This window comes from Schistocerca piceifrons, chromosome 2 (genome assembly GCF_021461385.2).
Source record: "Schistocerca piceifrons isolate TAMUIC-IGC-003096 chromosome 2, iqSchPice1.1, whole genome shotgun sequence".
Taxonomy (NCBI): domain Eukaryota; kingdom Metazoa; phylum Arthropoda; class Insecta; order Orthoptera; family Acrididae; genus Schistocerca; species Schistocerca piceifrons.
This window is the reverse complement of record NC_060139.1, coordinates 877350399-877367692: the sequence shown is the minus strand read 5'-3', so window position 1 is coordinate 877367692 and position 17294 is coordinate 877350399. Positions and strand designations below refer to the sequence as shown.

At 55.5% G+C, this 17294-nt stretch overlaps 25 non-coding genes across 25 annotated transcripts; all 25 read left to right on the top strand.

Moving 5' to 3' along the window:
- The first annotated feature begins 461 nt into the window (after window positions 1-461).
- Window positions 462-542, top strand: Trnal-aag. The gene has a single exon. It is a non-coding gene; the product is annotated as a tRNA-Leu (tRNA).
- Window positions 543-622: 80 nt separating this feature from the next.
- Window positions 623-704, top strand: Trnal-cag. The gene has a single exon. It is a non-coding gene; the product is annotated as a tRNA-Leu (tRNA).
- Window positions 705-1775: 1071 nt separating this feature from the next.
- On the top strand, window positions 1776-1857 carry Trnal-aag. Its single transcript has one exon. It is a non-coding gene; the product is annotated as a tRNA-Leu (tRNA).
- An 81-nt stretch (window positions 1858-1938) lies between these two features.
- Window positions 1939-2020, top strand: Trnal-cag. Its single transcript has one exon. It is a non-coding gene; the product is annotated as a tRNA-Leu (tRNA).
- A 1072-nt stretch (window positions 2021-3092) lies between these two features.
- Trnal-aag lies at window positions 3093-3174 on the top strand. Its single transcript has one exon. It is a non-coding gene; the product is annotated as a tRNA-Leu (tRNA).
- An 80-nt stretch (window positions 3175-3254) lies between these two features.
- Window positions 3255-3336, top strand: Trnal-cag. The gene has a single exon. It is a non-coding gene; the product is annotated as a tRNA-Leu (tRNA).
- Window positions 3337-4410: 1074 nt separating this feature from the next.
- On the top strand, window positions 4411-4492 carry Trnal-aag. The gene has a single exon. It is a non-coding gene; the product is annotated as a tRNA-Leu (tRNA).
- Window positions 4493-4572: 80 nt separating this feature from the next.
- Window positions 4573-4654, top strand: Trnal-cag. Its single transcript has one exon. It is a non-coding gene; the product is annotated as a tRNA-Leu (tRNA).
- A 1232-nt stretch (window positions 4655-5886) lies between these two features.
- On the top strand, window positions 5887-5968 carry Trnal-cag. The gene has a single exon. It is a non-coding gene; the product is annotated as a tRNA-Leu (tRNA).
- Window positions 5969-7040: 1072 nt separating this feature from the next.
- On the top strand, window positions 7041-7122 carry Trnal-aag. The gene has a single exon. It is a non-coding gene; the product is annotated as a tRNA-Leu (tRNA).
- An 80-nt stretch (window positions 7123-7202) lies between these two features.
- On the top strand, window positions 7203-7284 carry Trnal-cag. Its single transcript has one exon. It is a non-coding gene; the product is annotated as a tRNA-Leu (tRNA).
- A 1073-nt stretch (window positions 7285-8357) lies between these two features.
- Trnal-aag lies at window positions 8358-8439 on the top strand. Its single transcript has one exon. It is a non-coding gene; the product is annotated as a tRNA-Leu (tRNA).
- Window positions 8440-8518: 79 nt separating this feature from the next.
- Window positions 8519-8600, top strand: Trnal-cag. Its single transcript has one exon. It is a non-coding gene; the product is annotated as a tRNA-Leu (tRNA).
- Window positions 8601-9672: 1072 nt separating this feature from the next.
- On the top strand, window positions 9673-9754 carry Trnal-aag. Its single transcript has one exon. It is a non-coding gene; the product is annotated as a tRNA-Leu (tRNA).
- Window positions 9755-9834: 80 nt separating this feature from the next.
- On the top strand, window positions 9835-9916 carry Trnal-cag. The gene has a single exon. It is a non-coding gene; the product is annotated as a tRNA-Leu (tRNA).
- Window positions 9917-10989: 1073 nt separating this feature from the next.
- Window positions 10990-11071, top strand: Trnal-aag. Its single transcript has one exon. It is a non-coding gene; the product is annotated as a tRNA-Leu (tRNA).
- Window positions 11072-11151: 80 nt separating this feature from the next.
- Window positions 11152-11233, top strand: Trnal-cag. The gene has a single exon. It is a non-coding gene; the product is annotated as a tRNA-Leu (tRNA).
- A 1072-nt stretch (window positions 11234-12305) lies between these two features.
- Window positions 12306-12387, top strand: Trnal-aag. The gene has a single exon. It is a non-coding gene; the product is annotated as a tRNA-Leu (tRNA).
- Window positions 12388-12467: 80 nt separating this feature from the next.
- Window positions 12468-12549, top strand: Trnal-cag. Its single transcript has one exon. It is a non-coding gene; the product is annotated as a tRNA-Leu (tRNA).
- Window positions 12550-13622: 1073 nt separating this feature from the next.
- Window positions 13623-13704, top strand: Trnal-aag. Its single transcript has one exon. It is a non-coding gene; the product is annotated as a tRNA-Leu (tRNA).
- An 80-nt stretch (window positions 13705-13784) lies between these two features.
- On the top strand, window positions 13785-13866 carry Trnal-cag. Its single transcript has one exon. It is a non-coding gene; the product is annotated as a tRNA-Leu (tRNA).
- A 1073-nt stretch (window positions 13867-14939) lies between these two features.
- Trnal-aag lies at window positions 14940-15021 on the top strand. Its single transcript has one exon. It is a non-coding gene; the product is annotated as a tRNA-Leu (tRNA).
- Window positions 15022-15101: 80 nt separating this feature from the next.
- Trnal-cag lies at window positions 15102-15183 on the top strand. The gene has a single exon. It is a non-coding gene; the product is annotated as a tRNA-Leu (tRNA).
- A 1072-nt stretch (window positions 15184-16255) lies between these two features.
- Window positions 16256-16337, top strand: Trnal-aag. The gene has a single exon. It is a non-coding gene; the product is annotated as a tRNA-Leu (tRNA).
- An 80-nt stretch (window positions 16338-16417) lies between these two features.
- Window positions 16418-16499, top strand: Trnal-cag. Its single transcript has one exon. It is a non-coding gene; the product is annotated as a tRNA-Leu (tRNA).
- The last annotated feature ends 795 nt before the right edge of the window (window positions 16500-17294 follow it).

Genomic DNA, 17294 nt, shown 5'->3' with positions numbered 1-17294 from the left:
GAGACCGCGTCTGACACAGCTGTTGCGAGACACAGTCGGCCGAGCTTTGCTGTGCACAGCCACTTGCAGTCGCGAGAGTTGAATTCCGCGGTGGCTCCGTGGCCGTGATCGTCTAGTGGTCAGGACATTGCGTTGTGGCCGCAACAACCCAGGCTCGAATCCGGGTCACGGCACTTTTTAAAGTTCTGCCTTGCTGTCGCTGCAATGACGATAGTGACCCAGTGATTGAAATCACGTTGCCCTCCTGATTTTGTGCTCATGTTCCTCAGGCTGCAGGTGGCACTACCGATTCCTTATAAACACGCGATGCCGCCGCACCAGGGCGCTGGCAGCTGCCTGTGTAGTTAATCTCTATTCGAAAAGGGCAGTCGTTCGAGGTGCGATGTTCGAGCAACCAGTCGCAGCAGATCAGGAAGCTGTGTCGTGCACTGCATTCTACAAATGCCAGGAACACTGGTGTAGGTAGCGTGGCCGAGCGTCTAAGGCGCTGGTTTAAGGCACCAGTCTCTTCGGAGGCGTGGGTTCGAATCCCACCGCTGCCAATTTTTACTTCTCGTTTTTGTGCCATTGCGGTGTGTTCTCGTGGGGTAGAACGCAGCTCCTGTGACCGCCGCGTCGCGTAGGTAGCGTGGCCGAGCGGTCTAAGGCGCTGGTTTCAGGCACCAGTCTCTTCGGAGGCGTGGGTTCGAATCCCACCGCTGCCAACGTTTTCTGTCTCGAAAACAGGAGCACTGATTTCCCGCGAAGGAAAAAGCGCAGCGTCGGTTTCTTAAACTGTCGTAGCACAGTGGTGCGTGGTGTAACAACAGGATTCACCGGCGCAGTTTCGTCTCATGATTGCTGGCGTTCGTCTCCACGAGACGCGTCCCGAGCATGCGTTCTACGAAGTGGAAACGTTAATTTTTGCAGTTGTCGTCAAGTAGCGGTGGGCGCTCGCCGTGTTTGTTGGAGGAGTGCTTGTGTCGTTATCCGCTGTCGTCTAGTGGCTGGGATACCTGGCTCTCGCCCAGGAGGCCTGGGTTCGATTCCCGGTACGGAAATGCACATTTTATTGCTCCTCTTATGCGACTTGTCCCGACTTAGCCTCGACTGACGCTCCGCTGACGCTTGCAGAAAACTACGTAAAATATGATTCGCGGCCACAAGTGACGGCGAGAGAGATGCGACATCTGTCCACCTCTTATCCGGGCACATACCTGCGGTCAACAGACTTGGAGGACTGCAAGACATTGCCACGGGGGGTTGAATGCAGCTAACCACTCTGCTCAGTGTCCATCAGCGCGGGCACGTTCGTTTGCCAGTATACATATAATGGAGACCGCGTCTGACACAGCTGTTGCGAGACACAGTCGGCCGAGCTTTGCTGTGCACAGCCACTTGCAGTCGCGAGAGTTGAATTCCGCGGTGGCTCCGTGGCCGTGATCGTCTAGTGGTCAGGACATTGCGTTGTGGCCGCAACAACCCAGGCTCGAATCCGGGTCACGGCACTTTTTAAAGTTCTGCCTTGCTGTCGCTGCAATGACGATAGTGACCCAGTGATTGAAATCACGTTGCCCTCCTGATTTTGTGCTCATGTTCCTCAGGCTGCAGGTGGCACTACCGATTCCTTATAAACACGCGATGCCGCCGCACCAGGGCGCTGGCAGCTGCCTGTGTAGTTAATCTCTATTCGAAAAGGGCAGTCGTTCGAGGTGCGATGTTCGAGCAACCAGTCGCAGCAGATCAGGAAGCTGTGTCGTGCACTGCATTCTACAAATGCCAGGAACACTGGTGTAGGTAGCGTGGCCGAGCGGTCTAAGGCGCTGGTTTAAGGCACCAGTCTCTTCGGAGGCGTGGGTTCGAATCCCACCGCTGCCAATTTTTACTTCTCGTTTTTGTGCCATTGCGGTGTGTTCTCGTGGGGTAGAACGCAGCTCCTGTGACCGCCGCGTCGCGTAGGGTAGCGTGGCCGAGCGGTCTAAGGCGCTGGTTTCAGGCACCAGTCTCTTCGGAGGCGTGGGTTCGAATCCCACCGCTGCCAACGTTTTCTGTCTCGAAAACAGGAGCACTGATTTCCCGCGAAGGAAAAAGCGCAGCGTCGGTTTCTTAAACTGTCGTAGCACAGTGGTGCGTGGTGTAACAACAGGATTCACCGGCGCAGTTTCGTCTCATGATTGCTGGCGTTCGTCTCCACGAGACGCGTCCCGAGCATGCCGTTCTACGAAGTGGAAACGTTAATTTTTGCAGTTGTCGTCAAGTAGCGGGTGGGCGCTCGCCGTGTTTGTTGGAGGAGTGCTTGTGTCGTTATCCGCTGTCGTCTAGTGGCTGGGATACCTGGCTCTCGCCCAGGAGGCCTGGGTTCGATTCCCGGTACCGGAAATGCACATTTTATTGCTCCTCTTATGCGACTTGTCCCGACTTAGCTCGACTGACGCTCCGCTGACGCTTGCAGAAAACTACGTAAAATATGATTCGCGGCCACAAGTGACGGCGAGAGAGATGCGACATCTGTCCACCTCTTATCCGGGCACATACCTGCGGTCAACAGACTTGGAGGACTGCAAGACATTGCCACGGGGGTTGAATGCAGCTAACCACTCTGCTCAGTGTCCATCAGCGCGGGCACGTTCGTTTGCCAGTATACATATAATGGAGACCGCGTCTGACACAGCTGTTGCGAGACACAGTCGGCCGAGCTTTGCTGTGCACAGCCACTTGCAGTCGCGAGAGTTGAATTCCGCGGTGGCTCCGTGGCCGTGATCGTCTAGTGGTCAGGACATTGCGTTGTGGCCGCAACAACCCAGGCTCGAATCCGGGTCACGGCACTTTTTAAAGTTCTGCCTTGCTGTCGCTGCAATGACGATAGTGACCCAGTGATTGAAATCACGTTGCCCTCCTGATTTTGTGCTCATGTTCCTCAGGCTGCAGGTGGCACTACCGATTCCTTATAAACACGCGATGCCGCCGCACCAGGGCGCTGGCAGCTGCCTGTGTAGTTAATCTCTATTCGAAAAGGGCAGTCGTTCGAGGTGCGATGTTCGAGCAACCAGTCGCAGCAGATCAGGAAGCTGTGTCGTGCACTGCATTCTACAAATGCCAGGAACACTGGTGTAGGTAGCGTGGCCGAGCGGTCTAAGGCGCTGGTTTAAGGCACCAGTCTCTTCGGAGGCGTGGGTTCGAATCCCACCGCTGCCAATTTTTACTTCTCGTTTTTGTGCCATTGCGGTGTGTTCTCGTGGGGTAGAACGCAGCTCCTGTGACCGCCGCGTCGCGTAGGTAGCGTGGCCGAGCGGTCTAAGGCGCTGGTTTCAGGCACCAGTCTCTTCGGAGGCGTGGGTTCGAATCCCACCGCTGCCAACGTTTTCTGTCTCGAAAACAGGAGCACTGATTTCCCGCGAAGGAAAAAGCGCAGCGTCGGTTTCTTAAACTGTCGTAGCACAGTGGTGCGTGGTGTAACAACAGGATTCACCGGCGCAGTTTCGTCTCATGATTGCTGGCGTTCGTCTCCACGAGACGCGTCCCGAGCATGCCGTTCTACGAAGTGGAAACGTTAATTTTTGCAGTTGTCGTCAAGTAGCGGGTGGGGCGCTCGCCGTGTTTGTTGGAGGAGTGCTTGTGTCGTTATCCGCTGTCGTCTAGTGGCTGGGATACCTGGCTCTCGCCCAGGAGGCCTGGGTTCGATTCCCGGTACCGGAAATGCACATTTTATTGCTCCTCTTATGCGACTTGTCCCGACTTAGCTCGACTGACGCTCCCGCTGACGCTTGCAGAAAACTACGTAAAATATGATTCGCGGCCACAAGTGACGGCGAGAGAGATGCGACATCTGTCCACCTCTTATCCGGGCACATACCTGCGGTCAACAGACTTGGAGGACTGCAAGACATTGCCACGGGGGTTGAATGCAGCTAACCACTCTGCTCAGTGTCCATCAGCGCGGGCACGTTCGTTTGCCAGTATACATATAATGGAGACCGCGTCTGACACAGCTGTTGCGAGACACAGTCGGCCGAGCTTTGCTGTGCACAGCCACTTGCAGTCGCGAGAGTTGAATTCCGCGGTGGCTCCGTGGCCGTGATCGTCTAGTGGTCAGGACATTGCGTTGTGGCCGCAACAACCCAGGCTCGAATCCGGGTCACGGCACTTTTTAAAGTTCTGCCTTGCTGTCGCTGCAATGACGATAGTGACCCAGTGATTGAAATCACGTTGCCCTCCTGATTTTGTGCTCATGTTCCTCAGGCTGCAGGTGGCACTACCGATTCCTTATAAACACGCGATGCCGCCGCACCAGGGCGCTGGCAGCTGCCTGTGTAGTTAATCTCTATTCGAAAAGGGCAGTCGTTCGAGGTGCGATGTTCGAGCAACCAGTCGCAGCAGATCAGGAAGCTGTGTCGTGCACTGCATTCTACAAATGCCAGGAACACTGGTGTAGGTAGCGTGGCCGAGCGGTCTAAGGCGCTGGTTTAAGGCACCAGTCTCTTCGGAGGCGTGGGTTCGAATCCCACCGCTGCCAATTTTTACTTCTCGTTTTTGTGCCATTGCGGTGTGTTCTCGTGGGGTAGAACGCAGCTCCTGTGACCGCCGCGTCGCGTAGGTAGCGTGGCCGAGCGGTCTAAGGCGCTGGTTTCAGGCACCAGTCTCTTCGGAGGCGTGGGTTCGAATCCCACCGCTGCCAACGTTTTCTGTCTCGAAAACAGGAGCACTGATTTCCCGCGAAGGAAAAAGCGCAGCGTCGGTTTCTTAAACTGTCGTAGCACAGTGGTGCGTGGTGTAACAACAGGATTCACCGGCGCAGTTTCGTCTCATGATTGCTGGCGTTCGTCTCCACGAGACGCGTCCCGAGCATGCCGTTCTACGAAGTGGAAACGTTAATTTTTGCAGTTGTCGTCAAGTAGCGGGTGGGCGCTCGCCGTGTTTGTTGGAGGAGTGCTTGTGTCGTTATCCGCTGTCGTCTAGTGGCTGGGATACCTGGCTCTCGCCCAGGAGGCCTGGGTTCGATTCCCGGTACCGGAAATGCACATTTTATTGCTCCTCTTATGCGACTTGTCCGACTTAGCTCGACTGACGCTCCGCTGACGCTTGCAGAAAACTACGTAAAATATGATTCGCGGCCACAAGTGACGGCGAGAGAGATGCGACATCTGTCCACCTCTTATCCGGGCACATACCTGCGGTCAACAGACTTGGAGGACTGCAAGACATTGCCACGGGGGTTGAATGCAGCTAACCACTCTGCTCAGTGTCCATCAGCGCGGGCACGTTCGTTTGCCAGTATACATATAATGGAGACCGCGTCTGACACAGCTGTTGCGAGACACAGTCGGCCGAGCTTTGCTGTGCACAGCCACTTGCAGTCGCGAGAGTTGAATTCCGCGGTGGCTCCGTGGCCGTGATCGTCTAGTGGTCAGGACATTGCGTTGTGGCCGCAACAACCCAGGCTCGAATCCGGGTCACGGCACTTTTTAAAGTTCTGCCTTGCTGTCGCTGCAATGACGATAGTGACCCAGTGATTGAAATCACGTTGCCCTCCTGATTTTGTGCTCATGTTCCTCAGGCTGCAGGTGGCACTACCGATTCCTTATAAACACGCGATGCCGCCGCACCAGGGCGCTGGCAGCTGCCTGTGTAGTTAATCTCTATTCGAAAAGGGCAGTCGTTCGAGGTGCGATGTTCGAGCAACCCAGTCGCAGCAGATCAGGAAGCTGTGTCGTGCACTGCATTCTACAAATGCCAGGAACACTGGTGTAGGTAGCGTGGCCGAGCGGTCTAAGGCGCTGTTTAAGGCACCAGTCTCTTCGGAGGCGTGGGTTCGAATCCCACCGCTGCCAATTTTTACTTCTCGTTTTTGTGCCATTGCGGTGTGTTCTCGTGGGTAGAACGCAGCTCCTGTGACCGCCGCGTCGCGTAGGTAGCGTGGCCGAGCGGTCTAAGGCGCTGGTTTCAGGCACCAGTCTCTTCGGAGGCGTGGGTTCGAATCCCACCGCTGCCAACGTTTTCTGTCTCGAAAACAGGAGCACTGATTTCCCGCGAAGGAAAAAGCGCAGCGTCGGTTTCTTAAACTGTCGTAGCACAGTGGTGCGTGGTGTAACAACAGGATTCACCGGCGCAGTTTCGTCTCATGATTGCTGGCGTTCGTCTCCACGAGACGCGTCCCGAGCATGCCGTTCTACGAAGTGGAAACGTTAATTTTTGCAGTTGTCGTCAAGTAGCGGGTGGGCGCTCGCCGTGTTTGTTGGAGGAGTGCTTGTGTCGTTATCCGCTGTCGTCTAGTGGCTGGGATACCTGGCTCTCGCCCAGGAGGCCTGGGTTCGATTCCCGGTACCGGAAATGCACATTTTATTGCTCCTCTTATGCGACTTGTCCCGACTTAGCTCGACTGACGCTCCGCTGACGCTTGCAGAAAACTACGTAAAATATGATTCGCGGCCACAAGTGACGGCGAGAGAGATGCGACATCTGTCCACCTCTTATCCGGGCACATACCTGCGGTCAACAGACTTGGAGGACTGCAAGACATTGCCACGGGGGTTGAATGCAGCTAACCACTCTGCTCAGTGTCCATCAGCGCGGGCACGTTCGTTTGCCAGTATACATATAATGGAGACCGCGTCTGACACAGCTGTTGCGAGACACAGTCGGCCGAGCTTTGCTGTGCACAGCCACTTGCAGTCGCGAGAGTTGAATTCCGCGGTGGCTCCGTGGCCGTGATCGTCTAGTGGTCAGGACATTGCGTTGTGGCCGCAACAACCCAGGCTCGAATCCGGGTCACGGCACTTTTTAAAGTTCTGCCTTGCTGTCGCTGCAATGACGATAGTGACCCAGTGATTGAAATCACGTTGCCCTCCTGATTTTGTGCTCATGTTCCTCAGGCTGCAGGTGGCACTACCGATTCCTTATAAACACGCGATGCCGCCGCACCAGGGCGCTGGCAGCTGCCTGTGTAGTTAATCTCTATTCGAAAAGGGCAGTCGTTCGAGGTGCGATGTTCGAGCAACCAGTCGCAGCAGATCAGGAAGCTGTGTCGTGCACTGCATTCTACAAATGCCAGGAACACTGGTGTAGGTAGCGTGGCCGAGCGGTCTAAGGCGCTGGTTTAAGGCACCAGTCTCTTCGGAGGCGTGGGTTCGAATCCCACCGCTGCCAATTTTTACTTCTCGTTTTTGTGCCATTGCGGTGTGTTCTCGTGGGGTAGAACGCAGCTCCTGTGACCGCCGCGTCGCGTAGGTAGCGTGGCCGAGCGGTCTAAGGCGCTGGTTTCAGGCACCAGTCTCTTCGGAGGCGTGGGTTCGAATCCCACCGCTGCCAACGTTTTCTGTCTCGAAAACAGGAGCACTGATTTCCCACGAAGGAAAAAGCGCAGCGTCGGTTTCTTAAACTGTCGTAGCACAGTGGTGCGTGGTGTAACAACAGGATTCACCGGCGCAGTTTCGTCTCATGATTGCTGGCGTTCGTCTCCACGAGACGCGTCCCGAGCATGCCGTTCTACGAAGTGGAAACGTTAATTTTTGCAGTTGTCGTCAAGTAGCGGGTGGGCGCTCGCCGTGTTTGTTGGAGGAGTGCTTGTGTCGTTATCCGCTGTCGTCTAGTGGCTGGGATACCTGGCTCTCGCCCAGGAGGCCTGGGTTCGATTCCCGGTACCGGAAATGCACATTTTATTGCTCCTCTTATGCGACTTGTCCCGACTTAGCTCGACTGACGCTCCGCTGACGCTTGCAGAAAACTACGTAAAATATGATTCGCGGCCACAAGTGACGGCGAGAGAGATGCGACATCTGTCCACCTCTTATCCGGGCACATACCTGCGGTCAACAGACTTGGAGGACTGCAAGACATTGCCACGGGGGTTGAATGCAGCTAACCACTCTGCTCAGTGTCCATCAGCGCGGGCACGTTCGTTTGCCAGTATACATATAATGGAGACCGCGTCTGACACAGCTGTTGCGAGACACAGTCGGCCGAGCTTTGCTGTGCACAGCCACTTGCAGTCGCGAGAGTTGAATTCCGCGGTGGCTCCGTGGCCGTGATCGTCTAGTGGTCAGGACATTGCGTTGTGGCCGCAACAACCCAGGCTCGAATCCGGGTCACGGCACTTTTTAAAGTTCTGCCTTGCTGTCGCTGCAATGACGATAGTGACCCAGTGATTGAAATCACGTTGCCCTCCTGATTTTGTGCTCATGTTCCTCAGGCTGCAGGTGGCACTACCGATTCCTTATAAACACGCGATGCCGCCGCACCAGGGCGCTGGCAGCTGCCTGTGTAGTTAATCTCTATTCGAAAAGGGCAGTCGTTCGAGGTGCGATGTTCGAGCAACCAGTCGCAGCAGATCAGGAAGCTGTGTCGTGCACTGCATTCTACAAATGCCAGGAACCACTGGTGTAGGTAGCGTGGCCGAGCGGTCTAAGGCGCTGGTTTAAGGCACCAGTCTCTTCGGAGGCGTGGGTTCGAATCCCACCGCTGCCAATTTTTACTTCTCGTTTTTGTGCCATTGCGTGTGTTCTCGTGGGGTAGAACGCAGCTCCTGTGACCGCCGCGTCGCGTAGGTAGCGTGGCCGAGCGGTCTAAGGCGCTGGTTTCAGGCACCAGTCTCTTCGGAGGCGTGGGTTCGAATCCCACCGCTGCCAACGTTTTCTGTCTCGAAAACAGGAGCACTGATTTCCCGCGAAGGAAAAAGCGCAGCGTCGGTTTCTTAAACTGTCGTAGCACAGTGGTGCGTGGTGTAACAACAGGATTCACCGGCGCAGTTTCGTCTCATGATTGCTGGCGTTCGTCTCCACGAGACGCGTCCCGAGCATGCCGTTCTACGAAGTGGAAACGTTAATTTTTGCAGTTGTCGTCAAGTAGCGGGTGGGCGCTCGCCGTGTTTGTTGGAGGAGTGCTTGTGTCGTTATCCGCTGTCGTCTAGTGGCTGGGATACCTGGCTCTCGCCCAGGAGGCCTGGGTTCGATTCCCGGTACCGGAAATGCACATTTTATTGCTCCTCTTATGCGACTTGTCCCGACTTAGCTCGACTGACGCTCCGCTGACGCTTGCAGAAAACTACGTAAAATATGATTCGCGGCCACAAGTGACGGCGAGAGAGATGCGACATCTGTCCACCTCTTATCCGGGCACATACCTGCGGTCAACAGACTTGGAGGACTGCAAGACATTGCCACGGGGGTTGAATGCAGCTAACCACTCTGCTCAGTGTCCATCAGCGCGGGCACGTTCGTTTGCCAGTATACATATAATGGAGACCGCGTCTGACACAGCTGTTGCGAGACACAGTCGGCCGAGCTTTGCTGTGCACAGCCACTTGCAGTCGCGAGAGTTGAATTCCGCGGTGGCTCCGTGGCCGTGATCGTCTAGTGGTCAGGACATTGCGTTGTGGCCGCAACAACCCAGGCTCGAATCCGGGTCACGGCACTTTTTAAAGTTCTGCCTTGCTGTCGCTGCAATGACGATAGTGACCCAGTGATTGAAATCACGTTGCCCTCCTGATTTTGTGCTCATGTTCCTCAGGCTGCAGGTGGCACTACCGATTCCTTATAAACACGCGATGCCGCCGCACCAGGGCGCTGGCAGCTGCCTGTGTAGTTAATCTCTATTCGAAAAGGGCAGTCGTTCGAGGTGCGATGTTCGAGCAACCAGTCGCAGCAGATCAGGAAGCTGTGTCGTGCACTGCATTCTACAAATGCCAGGAACACTGGTGTAGGTAGCGTGGCCGAGCGGTCTAAGGCGCTGGTTTAAGGCACCAGTCTCTTCGGAGGCGTGGGTTCGAATCCCACCGCTGCCAATTTTTACTTCTCGTTTTTGTGCCATTGCGGTGTGTTCTCGTGGGGTAGAACGCAGCTCCTGTGACCGCCGCGTCGCGTAGGTAGCGTGGCCGAGCGGTCTAAGGCGCTGGTTTCAGGCACCAGTCTCTTCGGAGGCGTGGGTTCGAATCCCACCGCTGCCAACGTTTTCTGTCTCGAAAACAGGAGCACTGATTTCCCGCGAAGGAAAAAGCGCAGCGTCGGTTTCTTAAACTGTCGTAGCACAGTGGTGCGTGGTGTAACAACAGGATTCACCCGGCGCAGTTTCGTCTCATGATTGCTGGCGTTCGTCTCCACGAGACGCGTCCCGAGCATGCCGTTCTACGAAGTGGAAACGTTAATTTTTGCAGTTGTCGTCAAGTAGCGGGTGGGCGCTCGCCGTGTTTGTTGGAGGAGTGCTTGTGTCGTTATCCGCTGTCGTCTAGTGGCTGGGATACCTGGCTCTCGCCCAGGAGGCCTGGGTTCGATTCCCGGTACCGGAAATGCACATTTTATTGCTCCTCTTATGCGACTTGTCCCGACTTAGCTCGACTGACGCTCCGCTGACGCTTGCAGAAAACTACGTAAAATATGATTCGCGGCCACAAGTGACGGCGAGAGAGATGCGACATCTGTCCACCTCTTATCCGGGCACATACCTGCGGTCAACAGACTTGGAGGACTGCAAGACATTGCCACGGGGGTTGAATGCAGCTAACCACTCTGCTCAGTGTCCATCAGCGCGGGCACGTTCGTTTGCCAGTATACATATAATGGAGACCGCGTCTGACACAGCTGTTGCGAGACACAGTCGGCCGAGCTTTGCTGTGCACAGCCACTTGCAGTCGCGAGAGTTGAATTCCGCGGTGGCTCCGTGGCCGTGATCGTCTAGTGGTCAGGACATTGCGTTGTGGCCGCAACAACCCAGGCTCGAATCCGGGTCACGGCACTTTTTAAAGTTCTGCCTTGCTGTCGCTGCAATGACGATAGTGACCCAGTGATTGAAATCACGTTGCCCTCCTGATTTTGTGCTCATGTTCCTCAGGCTGCAGGTGGCACTACCGATTCCTTATAAACACGCGATGCCGCCGCACCAGGGCGCTGGCAGCTGCCTGTGTAGTTAATCTCTATTCGAAAAGGGCAGTCGTTCGAGGTGCGATGTTCGAGCAACCAGTCGCAGCAGATCAGGAAGCTGTGTCGTGCACTGCATTCTACAAATGCCAGGAACACTGGTGTAGGTAGCGTGGCCGAGCGGTCTAAGGCGCTGGTTTAAGGCACCAGTCTCTTCGGAGGCGTGGGTTCGAATCCCACCGCTGCCAATTTTTACTTCTCGTTTTTGTGCCATTGCGGTGTGTTCTCGTGGGGTAGAACGCAGCTCCTGTGACCGCCGCGTCGCGTAGGTAGCGTGGCCGAGCGGTCTAAGGCGCTGGTTTCAGGCACCAGTCTCTTCGGAGGCGTGGGTTCGAATCCCACCGCTGCCAACGTTTTCTGTCTCGAAAACAGGAGCACTGATTTCCCGCGAAGGAAAAAGCGCAGCGTCGGTTTCTTAAACTGTCGTAGCACAGTGGTGCGTGGTGTAACAACAGGATTCACCGGCGCAGTTTCGTCTCATGATTGCTGGCGTTCGTCTCCACGAGACGCGTCCCGAGCATGCCGTTCTACGAAGTGGAAACGTTAATTTTTGCAGTTGTCGTCAAGTAGCGGGTGGGCGCTCGCCGTGTTTGTTGGAGGAGTGCTTGTGTCGTTATCCGCTGTCGTCTAGTGGCTGGATACCTGGCTCTCGCCCAGGAGGCCTGGGTTCGATTCCCGGTACCGGAAATGCACATTTTATTGCTCCTCTTATGCGACTTGTCCCGACTTAGCTCGACTGACGCTCCGCTGACGCTTGCAGAAAACTACGTAAAATATGATTCGCGGCCACAAGTGACGGCGAGAGAGATGCGACATCTGTCCACCTCTTATCCGGGCACATACCTGCGGTCAACAGACTTGGAGGACTGCAAGACATTGCCACGGGGGTTGAATGCAGCTAACCACTCTGCTCAGTGTCCATCAGCGCGGGCACGTTCGTTTGCCAGTATACATATAATGGAGACCGCGTCTGACACAGCTGTTGCGAGACACAGTCGGCCGAGCTTTGCTGTGCACAGCCACTTGCAGTCGCGAGAGTTGAATTCCGCGGTGGCTCCGTGGCCGTGATCGTCTAGTGGTCAGGACATTGCGTTGTGGCCGCAACAACCCAGGCTCGAATCCGGGTCACAGGCACTTTTTAAAGTTCTGCCTTGCTGTCGCTGCAATGACGATAGTGACCCAGTGATTGAAATCACGTTGCCCTCCTGATTTTGTGCTCATGTTCCTCAGGCTGCAGGTGGCACTACCGATTCCTTATAAACACGCGATGCCGCCGCACCAGGGCGCTGGCAGCTGCCTGTGTAGTTAATCTCTATTCGAAAAGGGCAGTCGTTCGAGGTGCGATGTTCGAGCAACCAGTCGCAGCAGATCAGGAAGCTGTGTCGTGCACTGCATTCTACAAATGCCAGGAACACTGGTGTAGGTAGCGTGGCCGAGCGGTCTAAGGCGCTGGTTTAAGGCACCAGTCTCTTCGGAGGCGTGGGTTCGAATCCCACCGCTGCCAATTTTTACTTCTCGTTTTTGTGCCATTGCGGTGTGTTCTCGTGGGGTAGAACGCAGCTCCTGTGACCGCCGCGTCGCGTAGGTAGCGTGGCCGAGCGGTCTAAGGCGCTGGTTTCAGGCACCAGTCTCTTCGGAGGCGTGGGTTCGAATCCCACCGCTGCCAACGTTTTCTGTCTCGAAAACAGGAGCACTGATTTCCCACGAAGGAAAAAGCGCAGCGTCGGTTTCTTAAACTGTCGTAGCACAGTGGTGCGTGGTGTAACAACAGGATTCACCGGCGCAGTTTCGTCTCATGATTGCTGGCGTTCGTCTCCACGAGACGCGTCCCGAGCATGCCGTTCTACGAAGTGGAAACGTTAATTTTTGCAGTTGTCGTCAAGTAGCGGGTGGGCGCTCGCCGTGTTTGTTGGAGGAGTGCTTGTGTCGTTATCCGCTGTCGTCTAGTGGCTGGGATACCTGGCTCTCGCCCAGGAGGCCTGGGTTCGATTCCCGGTACCGGAAATGCACATTTTATTGCTCCTCTTATGCGACTTGTCCCGACTTAGCTCGACTGACGCTCCGCTGACGCTTGCAGAAAACTACGTAAAATATGATTCGCGGCCACAAGTGACGGCGAGAGAGATGCGACATCTGTCCACCTCTTATCCGGGCACATACCTGCGGTCAACAGACTTGGAGGACTGCAAGACATTGCCACGGGGGTTGAATGCAGCTAACCACTCTGCTCAGTGTCCCATCAGCGCGGGCACGTTCGTTTGCCAGTATACATATAATGGAGACCGCGTCTGACACAGCTGTTGCGAGACACAGTCGGCCGAGCTTTGCTGTGCACAGCCACTTGCAGTCGCGAGAGTTGAATTCCGCGGTGGCTCCGTGGCCGTGATCGTCTAGTGGTCAGGACATTGCGTTGTGGCCGCAACAACCCAGGCTCGAATCCGGGTCACGGCACTTTTTAAAGTTCTGCCTTGCTGTCGCTGCAATGACGATAGTGACCCAGTGATTGAAATCACGTTGCCCTCCTGATTTTGTGCTCATGTTCCTCAGGCTGCAGGTGGCACTACCGATTCCTTATAAACACGCGATGCCGCCGCACCAGGGCGCTGGCAGCTGCCTGTGTAGTTAATCTCTATTCGAAAAGGGCAGTCGTTCGAGGTGCGATGTTCGAGCAACCAGTCGCAGCAGATCAGGAAGCTGTGTCGTGCACTGCATTCTACAAATGCCAGGAACACTGGTGTAGGTAGCGTGGCCGAGCGGTCTAAGGCGCTGGTTTAAGGCACCAGTCTCTTCGGAGGCGTGGGTTCGAATCCCACCGCTGCCAATTTTTACTTCTCGTTTTTGTGCCATTGCGGTGTGTTCTCGTGGGGTAGAACGCAGCTCCTGTGACCGCCGCGTCGCGTAGGTAGCGTGGCCGAGCGGTCTAAGGCGCTGGTTTCAGGCACCAGTCTCTTCGGAGGCGTGGGTTCGAATCCCACCGCTGCCAACGTTTTCTGTCTCGAAAACAGGAGCACTGATTTCCCCGCGAAGGAAAAAGCGCAGCGTCGGTTTCTTAAACTGTCGTAGCACAGTGGTGCGTGGTGTAACAACAGGATTCACCGGCGCAGTTTCGTCTCATGATTGCTGGCGTTCGTCTCCACGAGACGCGTCCCGAGCATGCCGTTCTACGAAGTGGAAACGTTAATTTTTGCAGTTGTCGTCAAGTAGCGGGTGGGCGCTCGCCGTGTTTGTTGGAGGAGTGCTTGTGTCGTTATCCGCTGTCGTCTAGTGGCTGGGATACCTGGCTCTCGCCCAGGAGGCCTGGGTTCGATTCCCGGTACCGGAAATGCACATTTTATTGCTCCTCTTATGCGACTTGTCCCGACTTAGCTCGACTGACGCTCCGCTGACGCTTGCAGAAAACTACGTAAAATATGATTCGCGGCCACAAGTGACGGCGAGAGAGATGCGACATCTGTCCACCTCTTATCCGGGCACATACCTGCGGTCAACAGACTTGGAGGACTGCAAGACATTGCCACGGGGGTTGAATGCAGCTAACCACTCTGCTCAGTGTCCATCAGCGCGGGCACGTTCGTTTGCCAGTATACATATAATGGAGACCGCGTCTGACACAGCTGTTGCGAGACACAGTCGGCCGAGCTTTGCTGTGCACAGCCACTTGCAGTCGCGAGAGTTGAATTCCGCGGTGGCTCCGTGGCCGTGATCGTCTAGTGGTCAGGACATTGCGTTGTGGCCGCAACAACCCAGGCTCGAATCCGGGTCACGGCACTTTTTAAAGTTCTGCCTTGCTGTCGCTGCAATGACGATAGTGACCCAGTGATTGAAATCACGTTGCCCTCCTGATTTTGTGCTCATGTTCCTCAGGCTGCAGGTGGCACTACCGATTCCTTATAAACACGCGATGCCGCCGCACCAGGGCGCTGGCAGCTGCCTGTGTAGTTAATCTCTATTCGAAAAGGGCAGTCGTTCGAGGTGCGATGTTCGAGCAACCAGTCGCAGCAGATCAGGAAGCTGTGTCGTGCACTGCATTCTACAAATGCCAGGAACACTGGTGTAGGTAGCGTGGCCGAGCGGTCTAAGGCGCTGGTTTAAGGCACCAGTCTCTTCGGAGGCGTGGGTTCGAATCCCACCGCTGCCAATTTTTACTTCTCGTTTTTGTGCCATTGCGGTGTGTTCTCGTGGGGTAGAACGCAGCTCCTGTGACCGCCGCGTCGCGTAGGTAGCGTGGCCGAGCGGTCTAAGGCGCTGGTTTCAGGCACCAGTCTCTTCGGAGGCGTGGGTTCGAATCCCACCGCTGCCAACGTTTTCTGTCTCGAAAACAGGAGCACTGATTTCCCGCGAAGGAAAAAGCGCAGCGTCGGTTTCTTAAACTGTCGTAGCACAGTGGTGCGTGGTGTAACAACAGGATTCACCGGCGCAGTTTCGTCTCATGATTGCTGGCGTTCGTCTCCACGAGACGCGTCCCGAGCATGCCGTTCTACGAAGTGGAAACGTTAATTTTTGCAGTTGTCGTCAAGTAGCGGGTGGGCGCTCGCCGTGTTTGTTGGAGGAGTGCTTGTGTCGTTATCCGCTGTCGTCTAGTGGCTGGGATACCTGGCTCTCGCCCAGGAGGCCTGGGTTCGATTCCCGGTACCGGAAATGCACATTTTATTGCTCCTCTTATGCGACTTGTCCCGACTTAGCTCGACTGACGCTCCGCTGACGCTTGCAGAAAACTACGTAAAATATGATTCGCGGCCACAAGTGACGGCGAGAGAGATGCGACATCTGTCCACCTCTTATCCGGGCACATACCTGCGGTCAACAGACTTGGAGGACTGCAAGACATTGCCACGGGGGTTGAATGCAGCTAACCACTCTGCTCAGTGTCCATCAGCGCGGGCACGTTCGTTTGCCAGTATACATATAATGGAGACCGCGTCTGACACAGCTGTTGCGAGACACAGTCGGCCGAGCTTTGCTGTGCACAGCCACTTGCAGTCGCGAGAGTTGAATTCCGCGGTGGCTCCGTGGCCGTGATCGTCTAGTGGTCAGGACATTGCGTTGTGGCCGCAACAACCCAGGCTCGAATCCGGGTCACGGCACTTTTTAAAGTTCTGCCTTGCTGTCGCTGCAATGACGATAGTGACCCAGTGATTGAAATCACGTTGCCCTCCTGATTTTGTGCTCATGTTCCTCAGGCTGCAGGTGGCACTACCGATTCCTTATAAACACGCGATGCCGCCGCACCAGGGCGCTGGCAGCTGCCTGTGTAGTTAATCTCTATTCGAAAAGGGCAGTCGTTCGAGGTGCGATGTTCGAGCAACCAGTCGCAGCAGATCAGGAAGCTGTGTCGTGCACTGCATTCTACAAATGCCAGGAACACTGGTGTAGGTAGCGTGGCCGAGCGGTCTAAGGCGCTGGTTTAAGGCACCAGTCTCTTCGGAGGCGTGGGTTCGAATCCCACCGCTGCCAATTTTTACTTCTCGTTTTTGTGCCATTGCGGTGTGTTCTCGTGGGGTAGAACGCAGCTCCTGTGACCGCCGCGTCGCGTAGGTAGCGTGGCCGAGCGGTCTAAGGCGCTGGTTTCAGGCACCAGTCTCTTCGGAGGCGTGGGTTCGAATCCCACCGCTGCCAACGTTTTCTGTCTCGAAAACAGGAGCACTGATTTCCCACGAAGGAAAAAGCGCAGCGTCGGTTTCTTAAACTGTCGTAGCACAGTGGTGCGTGGTGTAACAACAGGATTCACCGGCGCAGTTTCGTCTCATGATTGCTGGCGTTCGTCTCCACGAGACGCGTCCCGAGCATGCCGTTCTACGAAGTGGAAACGTTAATTTTTGCAGTTGTCGTCAAGTAGCGGGTGGGCGCTCGCCGTGTTTGTTGGAGGAGTGCTTGTGTCGTTATCCGCTGTCGTCTAGTGGCTGGGATACCTGGCTCTCGCCCAGGAGGCCTGGGTTCGATTCCCGGTACCGGAAATGCACATTTTATTGCTCCTCTTATGCGACTTGTCCCGACTTAGCTCGACTGACGCTCCGCTGACGCTTGCAGAAAACTACGTAAAATATGATTCGCGGCCACAAGTGACGGCGAGAGAGATGCGACATCTGTCCACCTCTTATCCGGGCACATACCTGCGGTCAACAGACTTGGAGGACTGCAAGACATTGCCACGGGGGTTGAATGCAGCTAACCACTCTGCTCAGTGTCCATCAGCGCGGGCACGTTCGTTTGCCAGTATACATATAATGGAGACCGCGTCTGACACAGCTGTTGCGAGACACAGTCGGCCGAGCTTTGCTGTGCACAGCCACTTGCAGTCGCGAGAGTTGAATTCCGCGGTGGCTCCGTGGCCGTGATCGTCTAGTGGTCAGGACATTGCGTTGTGGCCGCAACAACCCAGGCTCGAATCCGGGTCACGGCACTTTTTAAAGT